Raw genomic sequence first — 14254 nt, 5'->3', positions numbered from 1 at the left:
TAGAAAAGTCCTGCAAATTGACAGTTCTAATTGGATCTCGTAGTACTCGGGTGCTCACATTCGTGCAATGTCTGCGAGTTTCATTAAACAATCTCGCATTTGCACTCGCTCCTAATAGGATTGAGCCCACTTTTGTGATGTAATACACTGTAAGAGGTGACGCAAACTAGTAAAGGAAAGGAGAAATGTATAAAATAGTGGGGGAGAAAAAGAAAGGAAGGAGAGGAAAAGTGCAAGTGTCCCTTGTATATAGGAGGGGACAGTTTGTAGTCCCCTTGTAGTAATGCCCACAGTAGTAGTAGTGCCCCCTGTGTAATGCCACCAGTATTAATGCCCCCCAGTAGTAGTGCCCCCTGTGTAATGCCCCCAATAGTAATGCCCTTAGTAGTAGTGCCCCGTCTAATGCTCCCTGTGTATTGCCCCCAGTAGTAATGCCCCCTGTGTAATCCCAGTAGTAATGCCCCCTGTGTAATGCCTTCAGTAAGAGTGCCCCCTGTGTATTGCCTCCAGTAGTAATGCCCCGTATATAATGCTCCCAGTTGTAATGCCCCCTGTGTAATGCCTCCAGTATAAGTGCCTTCTCCGCTTACACAAAAAAACCAAAAACAATACTTACCTTAAGGCCCTCTTCTGCGTGGCTCCAGTCCGCCTGGCTGCTCCGAGTCCTCTGAAGTTACTATGCGAGAGACGTCATGACGTCTCTCAAATAGTGCCCGTGGGGGGAGCGGAGCCGAAAGCCGGAGCTCAAGAGTGAGCTCCAGCCTCCGGCTGCTGCTAACGCTGCGGTTAGGGAGCCAGGCGCCCGCTGATAACAAAATCTCAGCAGGTGCCAAGGAAATGGAGCCTCCCTGCGGCGCCGGACTTAAGGTGGGTCGGAGCAGTTCCTCTCCGTTCCGGCCCACTTTAACCCTGGGTGTGGGGAGGAGGAGGTTAGGCTCTAGGGAGGGAGGTTAGGTTTAGGCACAGAGGAGAGGGTGTTAAGTTTAGGGTGCAGGGAGGGGGTGGTTATGTTTAGGCACTAGGGGGGGGAAGGTTAGGGTTAGGCACCGGGGAGGGAGGGTTAGGGTTAGGGGTTAGAATAATACTTACCATGCGTTCCTATTGGTGTTGGGATTCTGACTGTCGGGTTGCCGCTGTCGGAATGCTGACCAGCGGCATCCCGACAGCCGGGATTTCATACTCAACCCCTTTTAAATTGTGTTTCTATTATTGAAACCCTGTAAGTAGTAAGTACCTTTGTCCATTATTTTCCACTCACTGGATTGCTTAATATCTGTTTCCCAGGCCTTGGTGAAGAAAGTAAGTTAATAAAATGTTTTCTGATCAGGAGATTATATAAATATGAAATAATAGACAGGATGCAATGCATTCTGCCTGTCTTCGCATGAATGCTGGCGTTGAACTGTGCTTTGCTGAAAAAGGAGGGGAAGGAGAGCATCATGAGGGTTGTCAGCGACTACTTCAGCAACCTCTACTCCCCAAGGTGACTGCCAAAGATACATCTGAAAAGTTCCTGTCATGTATCAATAACACTCTTGATCCTGAAGGTCACTTTCTTTTTGTTTATTGTACAGAGCTCTTAATCAACCAGAACTCAGGGCCTGATTCAGAGGCGCTCGCTGTTTGCGAGCACTCGCTCTGAATCAGGGCGGGGGTTTGTTTGTTTTTTTCGGCCTCCAGGCCGCTCGCTAAGCTGTGGGTGACCACCCACAGGTTTTGTGGGCGGCCTGGCGATGGTAGCGATTATCGCGACCATCGGGCTTGCAAGGAGACCCTTGCGGTAGGGACTCAGGTTTCACAAGCCCGAGTGGACTTCCTGCTCTAATAGAGCAGGAAGTCCACTACTAACATCACGAGTGATATCAGTAGGGTCGCCCACAAACGCCAGGCGTTCCTAAGGGAACGCCTGCGTTTGTGCAGCCATCCCCCCTCCCTGCCTACAAAACGGGGCAAGCTGTCAATCAACATTGATAGCTGCCTCGTCTTGTAATGAGACCCGTTGCGACGGAGCTGCCATCGCAGTACGGGTCTCGCGCATGCGCAGTCGGGGACCATCGACCCGCTTGCGAGCGCTGTGCACTCGCGAGCGGGTCTGAATCAGGCCCTCAGATCAGAGAGATCACTACATCGAGGTCAAGTATTCTCTCTACATTGGTGGCTTCGCTGTCTTCTGCACAGATCAGTGTTTGGTGACATCACTCGTCTGCAGGGCCGGCCGCCCCCCCCGTTACGCGAACTATGCAGCTGCGTAGAGCGCCAGCCAGCGCCACAGTCCTTCCCGCACTCTAGCGCGACGCCGCCGCCACACTCCTCCTCTCCCCACCCCCCCTTCGCCGCCGCCACACTCCCCCTACCCCCCCGGCCGCGACAGCCGGAGCTCACTCTTGAGCTCCGGCTCCCCCCCCCACGGGCACTATGGGAGAAACGTCATGACATCTCTCCCATAGTTCCGAGGAGCGGCGGACGGCAGCGGATGTAGATTCGGGGCTAAAGGTAAGTATTGTGCTTTGTTTTTGTGTGTGTGTGGGCGTGGCACATTAACGGGGCATTACTACTGGGGGCACACTAACGGGCATTACTACTGGCGGCACACTAAGGGGGGCATTACTACTGGGGGCACACTCACAGGGCATTACTACTGGGTGCACGCTAACAGGGGGCATTACTACTGGGGGCACACTAACAGGGGCATTACTACTGGGGGCACACTAACAGGGGGCCTCACTACTGGGGGCACACTTACAGGGGACCACTACTGGGGCACTATATAAAGGGCAATTCTGGGGGTACTGCATAGCTGGGAACTACAACTTGGGGCACTATTTAAAGGGCACTGCATAAGGGGTAATACTATTGGGAGCACTGCATGGGGGACTATACTGGGGGCACTATATAAGGGGCACTGCACATTGGGGACCACTACTGGGGGCACTGCATAGGGGGATCACTACTGGGGGCACTACTGGAGTCCAGCATATGGGGGACCTCTCCTAGGGCACAAGGGGCACTGCATAGGGGGGACTACTACTGGAGGACTGCATAGGGGGACTACTCCTGGGGCACAAGGGGTACTGAACAGGGGGGACAACTACTGCATAGGGGGCATCACTACTGGGGGCACTACTGGAGTCCTGCATAAGAGGGACCTCTCCTGGGGCACAAGGGGCACTGCATAGGGAGGACCACTACAGGGGGCACTGCATAGGGAGGACTACTTCTGTGGGCACTATATAAGGGGCACTACTGGGGGACTGCATAAGGGGGACCACTCCTGGGGCACAAGGGCTACTGCATAGGGGGGATCACTACTGGGGACCTGCAGAAGGGTGACCACTACTGGGGGCAATGTGTAAGGGGCACTACTTGGGGCCTGCATAAGAGGGACCACTACTTGGGGACATTGCATACTGGGGGTACTGTATAAGGGGCACTTCTGGGGGGACTGCATTAAGGTGCATATGGAATGGAGAGGACTGTTCCCAGAGTGACGAGAAAGGGGTGTGTGTCATGGTTATGCCTTTTTCCATAAGACCATGGCCCCCTTAATTTGTTTGGGCACGCGCAACAATATGCCTGGGGCCGCCAAAAAATACACTCGCTTAGCAAAAAATTTGGGCTAGGACCGGCCCTGCTCGTCTGAACCTGCAAAAACTTTGGCCGAACGTCAAGGGCAAAGGTCAGCTGTGGGAAATAAGAGGAGATGCTCTTTGGTCAGTGGCGTCCATCATTCTTCCCTCCATTCCCCTTTACTATCATGCCTGATATGATTAAGATTCTGGCATTCTGGTTTGGTGGAGAGGGCAGGCTCTGAAAAATTAGAGACAGATGACAGTGAGACAGAAATTTGTGAGGGAGCACCAACTGCAGGAGGTAATATAGACTTGTGCAAACCAAAGACCATACACAAACTCATCAGGTTAAGGACCCAATGAAGTCTATTTAAAGGCTCCCTGCTGCAACAGTAAAGCATGTATATGACCACAAAGAGGCTGACAAATAGACACAAAGACTTGGCATGGATGGCCATTCAGGGGTCTGCCCATCAGCAGTGGCATAACTTCATCCCAGTTGCCCGGAGGCAAAATAAATGGTGCCCCCCAACAAATTAAAATTTACCACCTCCCAGTACCTATGCCAGCCCCAAATTTACACTTCTACTCTCTGAGGGAGAAGCCTGGGAAGGAGATGCAAGTGATCATTAAAAAGGGCAGGGCCGAGCGCTAAGAGAATTGCGTCATATTGGCTCCACCCCTTCACCATGGATCCAAGATTCCCAGCATTACATTTAAATCCTGCTCTCTGTACTGAGATGAGGGAGTTGCCATCCGTGTATGTGTCAATGTGTCTCACTGCACCAATGTGTAAAACTGACAGTATAGTCTTCTAGCCCATTTCCCTGTTCTACAAATCCTCACCAGACTGTACTTGTAATGAGTGAGAGGGTATATTAAGACACCTAGGTTACTTTCCTCCACATCATTTGAATGGAGGGGTGTAAGTCATGCTGTCTGAGTTGCCTGTCAGCACCTGGGCACAAGTGTATATTTGTTATAGAGGAGCGAGCACATCTGGTGGGAGATAAGAAATATACAGTCAGGTCCATAAATATTGGGACATTGACAGAATTTTCATATTTTGGCCTCTATTCACCACCACATTGGATTTGAAATGAAACAAACAAGATGTGATTTAACTGCAGACTTTCAGATTTAATTTGAGGGTAATTACATCCAAATCAGGTGAACGGTGTAGGAATTACAACAGTTTCTATAAGTGCCTCCCACTTTTTAAGGGGCCAAAAGTAATGGGACAAACTAAACAATCCTAAATCTAACTTTCACTTTTTAATACTTTGTTGCAAATCCTTTGCAGGCAATTACAGCCTGAAGTCTGGAACGCATAGACATCACCAGACGCTGGATTTCATCCCTGGTGATGCTCTGCCAGGCCTCTACTGCAAATGTCTTCAGTTCCTGCTTGTTATTGGGGCTTTTTCCCTTCAGTTTTGTCTTCATCAAGTGAAATGCATGCTCAATCGGATTCAGGTCAGAGGATTGACTTGGCCATTGCATAACATTCCACTTTTTAGCCTTAAAAAACTCTTTGGCTGCTTTTGCAGTATGCTTCGGGTCATTGTCCATCTGCACTGTGAAGCGCCGTCCAATGAGTTCTGAAGCATTTGACTGAATATGAGCATATAATATTGCCCGAAACACTTCAGAATTCATTCTGCTGCTTTTGTCAGCAGTCACATCATCAATAAATACAAGGGAACCAGTTCCATTGGCAGCCATACATGCCCACGCCACGACACTACTACCACCATGCTTCAATGATGAGGTGGTATGTTTTGGATCATGAGCAGTTCCTTTCCTTCTCTTCTCTTCCCATCACTCTGGTACAAGTTGATCTTTGTCTTTGTCTCATCTGTCAATAGGATGTTGTTCCAGAACTATAATGGCTTTTTTAGATGTTGTTTGGCAAACTCTAATCTGGTCTTCCTGTTTTTGTGGCTCACCAATGGTTTGCATCTTGTGGTGAACCCGCTATATTCACTCTTGTGAAGTCTTCTCTTGATTGTTGACTTTGACACATATACATCTACCTCCTGGAGAGTGTTCTTGATTTGGCCAACTGTTGTGAAGGGGTTTTTCTTCACCAGAGAAATAATTCTTTTGTCATCCACCACAGTTGTTTTCCGTTGTCTTCTGGGTCTTTTGGTGTTGCTGAGCTCTCCGGTGCATTCTTTCTTTTTAAGAATGTTCCAAACAGTTGAGTTGGCCACACCTAATGTTTTTGCTATCTCTCTGATGGGTTTGTTTTGATTTTTCAGCCTAATGATGGCTTGCTTCACTGAGAGTAACAGCTCTTTGGATCTCATATTGAGAGTTGACAGCAACTGGTTCCAAATTCAAATGTCACACCTAGAATCAACTCCAGATCTTTGACCTGCTTAATTATAATGAAATAACGAGGGAATGGCCCACACCTGTCCATGAAATAGCTTTTGAGTTGATAGTCCCATTACTTTTGGCCCCTTAAAAAGTGGGAGGCACATATTGAAACTGTTGTAATTCCTACACCGTTCACCTGATTTGGATGTAATTACCCTCAAATTAAATCTGAAAGTCTGCAGTTAAAGCACATCTTGTTTGTTTCATTTCAAACCATTGTGGTGGTGAATAGAGGCCAAAATATGAAAATTCTGTAAATGTCCCAATATTTATGGACCTGACTGTATTTTCTCCTTTGCAGCACACTGCCCTGTGTATCAATGGGACCTTGCACATAATAATGCAAATAAAGTGTTTGTGCATTACTGCAGCTGGGGACAGGACCATAAGTACTGAGAAACGGTTTCATATTCAATCTAATATATGCACTGGCAGACAGTCCCTATTTTCAGTGGGATATTTGTCCACAAGACTGTGCCTTGGACATTAATAAATAGGACATTACTGTAAATTGATTATTGATGAATCTGAACCTGTTGTTTTACTATGTGTAATATGTAAATCCTATTGTGTGTAATAGTTCCTCTTTGTATATATAGCTACTTTGCATACTTGCCTACTTTTGAAAACAAGTTTCAGGGAGATTGTAGGTGGTAACAGAATATTTTGTGCGATGCGCAGCATGCCGCTGAGGGGACGTGTCATGTTTAGCTGAAATGGCGTGTTTAGCTCCACCTGTGGCCATGTGTAGTTCCACTTATGGGCGTGCCTATTATCACTCAGGGGCTCTGCGAAATAAATATACTGTCTCCTGAAATAAATATTCTGTCCCCTGAAATAAATGTACTGTCGCTTGAAATATACTGTCCAGTGAAATAAATATACTGTCCCCTGAAATAAATATACAATCCAGTGAAATAAATATACTGTCCCTTCAAAAATGTACTGTCCCCTGAAATAAATATACAGTTCTGAAATAAATGTACTGTCCCCTGAAATAAATATACTGTCCAGTGAAATAAATATGCTGTCCTCTGAAATAAATGTACTGTCCAGTGAAATAAATATGCTGTCCTCTGAAATAAATGTACTGTCCAGTGAAATAAATATACTGTCCCCTGAGATAAATATACTGTCCCCTGAAATAAATATACAGTCCCGTGAAATAAGTATACAGTCCCCTGAAATAAATATACAGTCCAGTGAAATAAATTTACTGTCCCCTGAAATAAATATACTGTCCCCTGCAAGGGCATTTCTAGCAGGGCCGGACTGGCCATCTGGCAGTTCTGGCAAATGCCAGAAGGTCGATGCCAAGATGGGCCGGTCCGGCTACTGAGATGCCCGGCCGAAAATCCCTCCCAAAATGGGCGCAATGTAATGGGCTCTAGTGTCCGTTAGGGCAGCACATGCTCAGCTGGAGGCGGAGCTATTGCCTCCCTGTGTGCTGCACATCACAGTGCACCCCCCCGCGATCACTAGTGACAACCACCTCGGCGGGTGCCCCCCGCGATCACATCCGCGCCTCCCCACACTCCAGCGATCACAACAGCCCCCCCAGCAGGTCCACCCCCCGCGGGCTCACAACAGCCGCCCCCCCGCGCGTGTTCCCCCCACAATCATGACCGCGCACCCCCGCCCGCGGGCACCTCTCCCCCGTGATCAAAACAGTGCACCACCGTGGGTACCCCCTCCCCCGCGATCGCAACAGGCCCCCTGACGGGGCAGCGCATAGATTTCAGCCAGGATTCCGAGGAGAAGCCGGATGATGGAGCGGGGCTGCGGGAGAGTGACTGGAAGCAGCCACAGCAGAAGGAGGAAAAAGGTGAGTTATATACTGTATATAACCTATTGCTTACTGCACACGTCACATACTGTTCTCCCTCCCTTTTGCCCCTGTGTATATACTAGGGGTGAGCGGGTTCGGATTTCTGAAATCCGAACCCCCCCGAGCCCCCCCGATCCGAGGCAGATCCGAGTCAGGCTCGACTTTTCCCGACTGACTCGGATCTGAAATCGAGGCAAAACGTCATCATCCCGCCTTCCGAGTCTCGCGGGTTTTGGAACCTATATAAGGTACCCGCGTCGGCGCCATTTTCTCACTCGGCTGTGGACAGTGAAGAGGAAGGGTGGGAGTTAGGGCTGGCTGGGCTGTGTAGTGTAGTGTAGTGTAGTGCAGAGTAGTGTTGTGCTGTGCTGTGCTGCGCTGTGCTGCTGTTGTCCACTACTTCAAAGTCCATAGGGGCTGGCTGTGTTGTGCTGTGCTGCTGTTGTTAATAGGGGCTGTGTCCACTACTTCAAAGTCCATAGGGGCTGGCTGGACTGTGTTGTGCAGTCAGTTCTCCATAGGGGCTGTGTCTACTCCAAAGTCCTGTGCAGTGTCTCAGTCCTAAAGGCGTGCTGTAGTGTTGTCCAGAGGGTGCTCTGTCTATCAGGGGTGCTCCCCCCAAGTGCTAAAAAAATTATATTTTTTGTGTGTTTGTGAATTGTGTGCGCAGTAGCCGCACGTGCATCAACAAAGTAGTGCCAAGCGTGCGCCTGTGTCATAAGTAAAGGGCCGGCTGGCTTGACCGTTAAAGGGTGCTGTAACCCCCAAAGTACACTCCAGTCCAAACCAAAAAAAAAATTATTTTCTGTGTTTGTGAATTGTGTGCACAGTAGCCGCACGTGCATCAACAAAGTAGTGCCAAGCGTGCGCCTGTGTCATAAGTAAAGGGCCGGCTGGCTTGACCGTTAAAGGGTGCTGTAACCCCCAAAGTACACTCCAGTCCAAACCAAAAAAATATATATTTTCTGTGTTTGTGAATTGTGTGCGCAGTAGCCGCACGTGCATCAACAAAGTAGTGCCAAGCGTGCGCCTGTGTCATAAGTAAAGGGCCGGCTGGCTTGACCGTTAAAGGGTGCTGTAACCCCCAAAGTACACTCCAGTCCAAACCAAAAAAAAAAATATTTTCTGTGTTTGTGAATTGTGTGCGCAGTAGCTGCACGTGCATCAACAAAGTAGTGCCAAGCGTGCGCCTGTGTCATAAGTAAAGGGCCGGCTGGCTTGACCGTTAAAGGGTGCTGTAACCCCCAAAGTACACTCCAAACCAAAAAAATATATATTTTCTTTGTTTGTGAATTGTGTGCGCAGTAGCCGCACGTGCATCAACAAAGTAGTGCCAAGTGTGCGCCTGTGTCATAAGTAAAGGGCCGGCTGGCTTGACCGTTAAAGGGTGCTGTAACCCCCAAAGTCCACTCCAAACCAAAAAAATATATTTTTTGTGTGTTTGTGAATTGTGTGCCCAGTAGCCGCACGTGCATCAACAAAGTAGTGCCAAGCGTGCGCCTGTGTCATAAGTAAAGGGCCGGCTGGCTTGACCGTTAAAGGGTGCTGTAACCCCCAAAGTACACTCCAAACCAAAAAAATATATATTTTCTGTGTTTGTGAATTGTGTGCGCAGTAGCCGCACGTGCATCAGCAAAGGAGCAGCGCCAAGCGTGCGCCTGTGTCCCATAAGTAAAGAGCCGGCTGGCTCATTTCTTAAAGGCTGGTGTAACCCACAAAGTGCACTACTCTCCAGCAAAAATAAAAAAATATTTTCTGTGTTTAGCCGCACGTATATATCAAATCGATATAACATAAATGGAGGACCAAACTTTCTCCAATAAAAATAAAATAGAGAAAGATCAAGAACCACTTCCTCCTAGTGCTGAAGCTGCTGCCACTAGTCATGACATAGACGATAACATGCCATCAACGTCGTCTGCCAAGGCCGATGCCCAATGTCATAATAGAGGGCACATACAATCCCAAATGACAAAGTTCAGGAAAATGACCTTGAAAAAAACATTTAAATCAGCTGAAGAGAAACGTAAACTTGCCAATATGCCATTTACGACACGGAGTGGCAAGGAACGGCTAAGGTCGATCCCTAGTATGTTCATGACTAGTGGTTCAGCTTCACATGACGATGGAAGCCCTCCTCCCACTAAAAAAATCAAAAGAGTTAAGCTGGCAAAAGCACAGCGAAGAACTGTGCTTTCTAAGAAGATATCACAAATCCCCAAGGAGAGTCCAAGTGTGGTGGTGGTTGCGATGCCTGACCTTCCCAGCACTGGACGGGAAGAGGTGGCTCTTTCCACCATTTGCACGCCCCCTGCAAGTGCTGAAAGGAGCACCCACAGTCCACTTGCTGATATGCAAATTGAAGATGTCACTGTTGAAGTACAACAGGATGAGGATACTGGTGTAGCTGGCGCTGAGGAGGAAGTTGGCGAGGAGGATTCTGATGGTGATGTGGTTTGTTTAAATCAGGCTCCGGGGGAGACAGTTGTTGTCCGTGGGATGAAAAGCCCATCACGGTCATGCCTGGGCAGAAGACCAAACATTCCACCTCTTTGGTCTGGCAATATTTCTATCCAAATCCGGACAACAACTGTCTTGCCATATGTACCTTATGTAAAGGTGGAATAAGTAGGGGTAGGGACGTTAACCACCTAGGAACATCCTCCCTTATACGGCACCTGCAGCGCGTTCATAATAAGTTACTGTCAAGTTCAGAAACTTTGGCTAAGACCGTAAGCAGTCCAGGGACACCTAAATCCCGTTGTCCTGTTGTATCCAAGCGCCTGCAAACCACACCATCAACTCCCTCCTCGTCAATTTCCTCCTTAGTCAGGATCGGAAGTAGTCCTGCAGGCCATGTCACTGGCATGACTGACTCTCCTATCGGGGATTCCTCCAGAGGATCCTGCATTGCTACGCCTCCTGCTGCCGCTGCGAGTCGTTCATCATCCCAGAGAGGAAGTAGGAACACCACTACTTTTACTAAACAATTGACCCACCAACAGTCCTTAGCGAGGAGGATGAAGTACGACAGCAGTCATCCTTAAGCAAAACGTATAACTGAGGCCTTGACTGCTATGTTGGTGTTAGACGTGCGTCCGGTATCCGCCATTAGTGCAGTGGGATTTAGACAATTGATGGAGGTAGTGTGTCCCCGGTTCCAAATCCCGTCTAGATTCCACTTCACTAGGCAGGCGATACCGAGACTGTACAGAAACGTCAGAAAAAGTGTACTCAGTGTCCTGAAAAATGCCGTTGTACCCAATGTCCACTTAACCACGGACATGTGGACAAGTGGAACAGGGCAGACTAAGGACTATATGACTGTGACAGCCCACTGGGTAGATGTTTCACCTTACGCAGCAACAGCAGCAGCGTCACCAGTCGCAGCATCTCAGAAACACCAGCTCGTTCCAAGGCAGGCTACGCTGTGTATCACCGGTTTCAGTAAGAGGCACACCGCCGACAACCTCTTAGAGAAACTGAGGGAAATCATCGCCCAGTGGCTTACCCCACTTAGACTCTCCTGGGGATTTGTGATATCTGACAACGCCACCAATATTGTACGGGCATTACATCTGGGCAAATTCCAGCACGTCCCATGTTTTGCTCACACAATAAACTTGGTGGTGCAGAATTTTCTGAAAAGTGACAGGGGCGTGCAGGAGACGCTTTGGGTGGCCCGAAAAATTTCTGGCCACTTTCGCCCTTCAGCGACTGCGTGCCGAAGACTGGAGCGCCAGCAAACACTCTTGAACCTGCCCCGCCATCACCTGAAGCAAGAGGTTGTGACGCGGTGGAACTCAATCCTCTATATGCTTCAGAGGATGGAGGAGCAGCAAAAGGCCATACAAGCCTATACATCCACCTATGACATAGGCAAAGGAGGGGGTATGCACCTGACTCAAGCGCAGTGGAGAATGATTTCCGTGTTGTGCAAGGTTCTCCAGCCCTTCGAACTTGCCACATGTGAAGTCAGTTCAGACACTGCCAGCTTGAGTCAGGTCATTCCCCTCATCAGGCTTTTGCAGAAGCAGCTGGAGAAAGTGAATGAGGAGCTAAGACGGAGCGATTCCGCTCGGCATGTGGGACTTGTGGATGAAGCCCTTCATTCGCTTTGTCAGGATTCCAGGGTGGTCAATCTGTTGAAATCAGACCACTACATTTTGGCCACCGTGCTCGATCCTAGGTTTAAAGCCTATGTGGTGTCTCTCTTTCCGGCCGACACAAGCCTGCAGAGGTGCAAAGACCTGCTGGTGAACACACTGTCAGCTGAAGCGGAACGTGACACGTCAACAGCTCCTTCTTCATTTTCTCCCGCAACTGGGGCTGCCAGGAAAAAACTTAGGTATCCTAAGCAACCCGCTGGTGGTGATGCAGGGCAGGCAGGACCAAGTTTGGACATCTGGTCCGGACTGAAGGACCTGGCAACAATTTCTGACATGTCTACTGTCACTGCATATGATACTGTCACCATTGACAGAATGGTGGAGGATTACATCGGTGACAGCATCCAAGTAGGCATGTCAGACAGTCCATACCTGTACTGGCAGGAAAAAGAGGCAATTTGGAGGCCCCTGTACAAACTGGCTCTATTTTACCTGAGTTGCCCCCCCTCCAGTGTGTACTCCGAAAGAGTGTTTAGTGCAGCCGGGAACCTTGTCAGCGAAAGGCGTAGGAGGTTGCTTCCACAGAATGTGGAGAAGATGATGTTCATCAAAATGAATTATCAGCTCTTCCAGGGAGACCAGCCTCCAGAACGTACAGAGGGACCTGTGGTGGTGGATTCAAGTGGGGACGAGTTAATACTTTGTGAGGATGAGGATGTACACACTGAAGAGGGTGAGGAATCGGTGGATGAGGAGGATGAGGATGACATCTTGCCTCCGTAGAGCCAGTTTGTGCAGGGACAGATTAATTGCCAGCTTGTTTTGTGGGGGCCCAAACGAACCAATCATTTCAGCCACAGTTGTGTGGCAGACCCTGGCACTGAAATGATTGGTTTGGTAAAGTGTGCATGTCCTGTTTATACAACATAAGGGTGGGTGGGAGGGCCCAAGGACAATTCCATCTTGCACCTCTTTTTTTTCTTTGCATTATGTACAGTTTGGGGCCTAGTTTTTCAAACTGCCATCCTGTCTGCCACTGCAGTATCACGCCTAGATGGGTCACGTGTTTGTGCCGCCCACCCGTGTCGCTTAGCATAGTCATCCAGCTACCTCGGTGCAACCTTTTGAACATAAAAACACTATTGTGAGGTGTGAGGTGTTCAGAATAGACTGGAAATGAGTGGAAATGAAGGTTATTGAGGTTAATAATAGCATAGGAGCAGAAAAACCTACAAATTCTGTGATTTTAGCTGTTTTTATGCTTTTTTTCAAAAAAATACAGATCCAAAACACAAAACCCAGAACCCAAAACACAGAAGGGTGGTTTTGGCAAAACCAATCCAGATCCAAAACACGAAGAAAGATCCAGATCCAAAACCAAAACACAAAAAGTGGCCGGTGCACACCCCTAGTATATACAGTCCTCCCTCCCTGTTCCCCTGTGTGCGCTGACCTCCCTCCCTATCCCCTTGTGTGCACTGACCTCCCTCCCTCCCTATCCCCTTGTGTGCGCTGACCTCCCTCCCTATCCCCCTGTGTGCGCTGACCTCCCTCCATATCCCCCTGTGTGCACTGACCTCCCTCCCTATCCCCCTGTGTGCGCTGACCTCCCTCCCTATCCCCCTGTGTGCGCTGACCTCCCTTCCTATCCCCCTGTGTGTATGCTGACCTCCCTCCCTATCCCCCTGTGTGCGCTGACCTCCCTCCCTATCCCCTTGTGCGCTGACCTCCCTCCCTGTCCACCTTTGTGCGTTGTCCTCTCTGTCCACCTGTGTTCGCTGACCTCCCTCCCTGTCCCCTTGTGTGTGCTATCCTCCCTCGCTGTCACCTCCTCTGTGTACTACACTACATCGGTGTGCCTCACCACCTCGGTGTACCTGTCCACCCCTGTGTGTCTCACCAAAAAAGTGCAGGGTTAAAGAGGGATAAAGTTTGAGTGGTGCAGGGGGTAAGTAAGGGAAGGAGGAAGAGGAGCAGGAAAGACATGAGACATTAAGGTAATTGTTGTGTATAAATCCCCTTCTGTTTCTATACGTGGAAGTGACGTGCAATGAGGGCGGAAATGCGGTTTCCTGTCCATACAATCCACCAAAAGAACACAGTTGTCCCCTAGCGGACTCGCTTCGCTCGCCACAAGATTGTATCCCCCCTCTATGCCCACGTGGATGGTAGAGAATGACGTTGGACAGTAACTAATGACGTCATGATACAGAAACGGAAGGGAATCTATCCACTACCTTAAGGGAATGCTGACAAGACTGCATTTTGAGAGGCAACGCCCTTGACTCATGGCCACACCCATTTTTTTGTGCGCGTGACTACGGCACGTGCACCATTAAACACACATTTTTGAAAGCTTGAAG

This window comes from Taudactylus pleione, unplaced genomic scaffold (genome assembly GCF_031769625.1).
Source record: "Taudactylus pleione unplaced genomic scaffold, aTauple2 ptg000289l, whole genome shotgun sequence".
Lineage (NCBI taxonomy): Eukaryota > Metazoa > Chordata > Amphibia > Anura > Myobatrachidae > Taudactylus > Taudactylus pleione.
Note: the sequence above shows the minus strand (reverse complement) of the source record.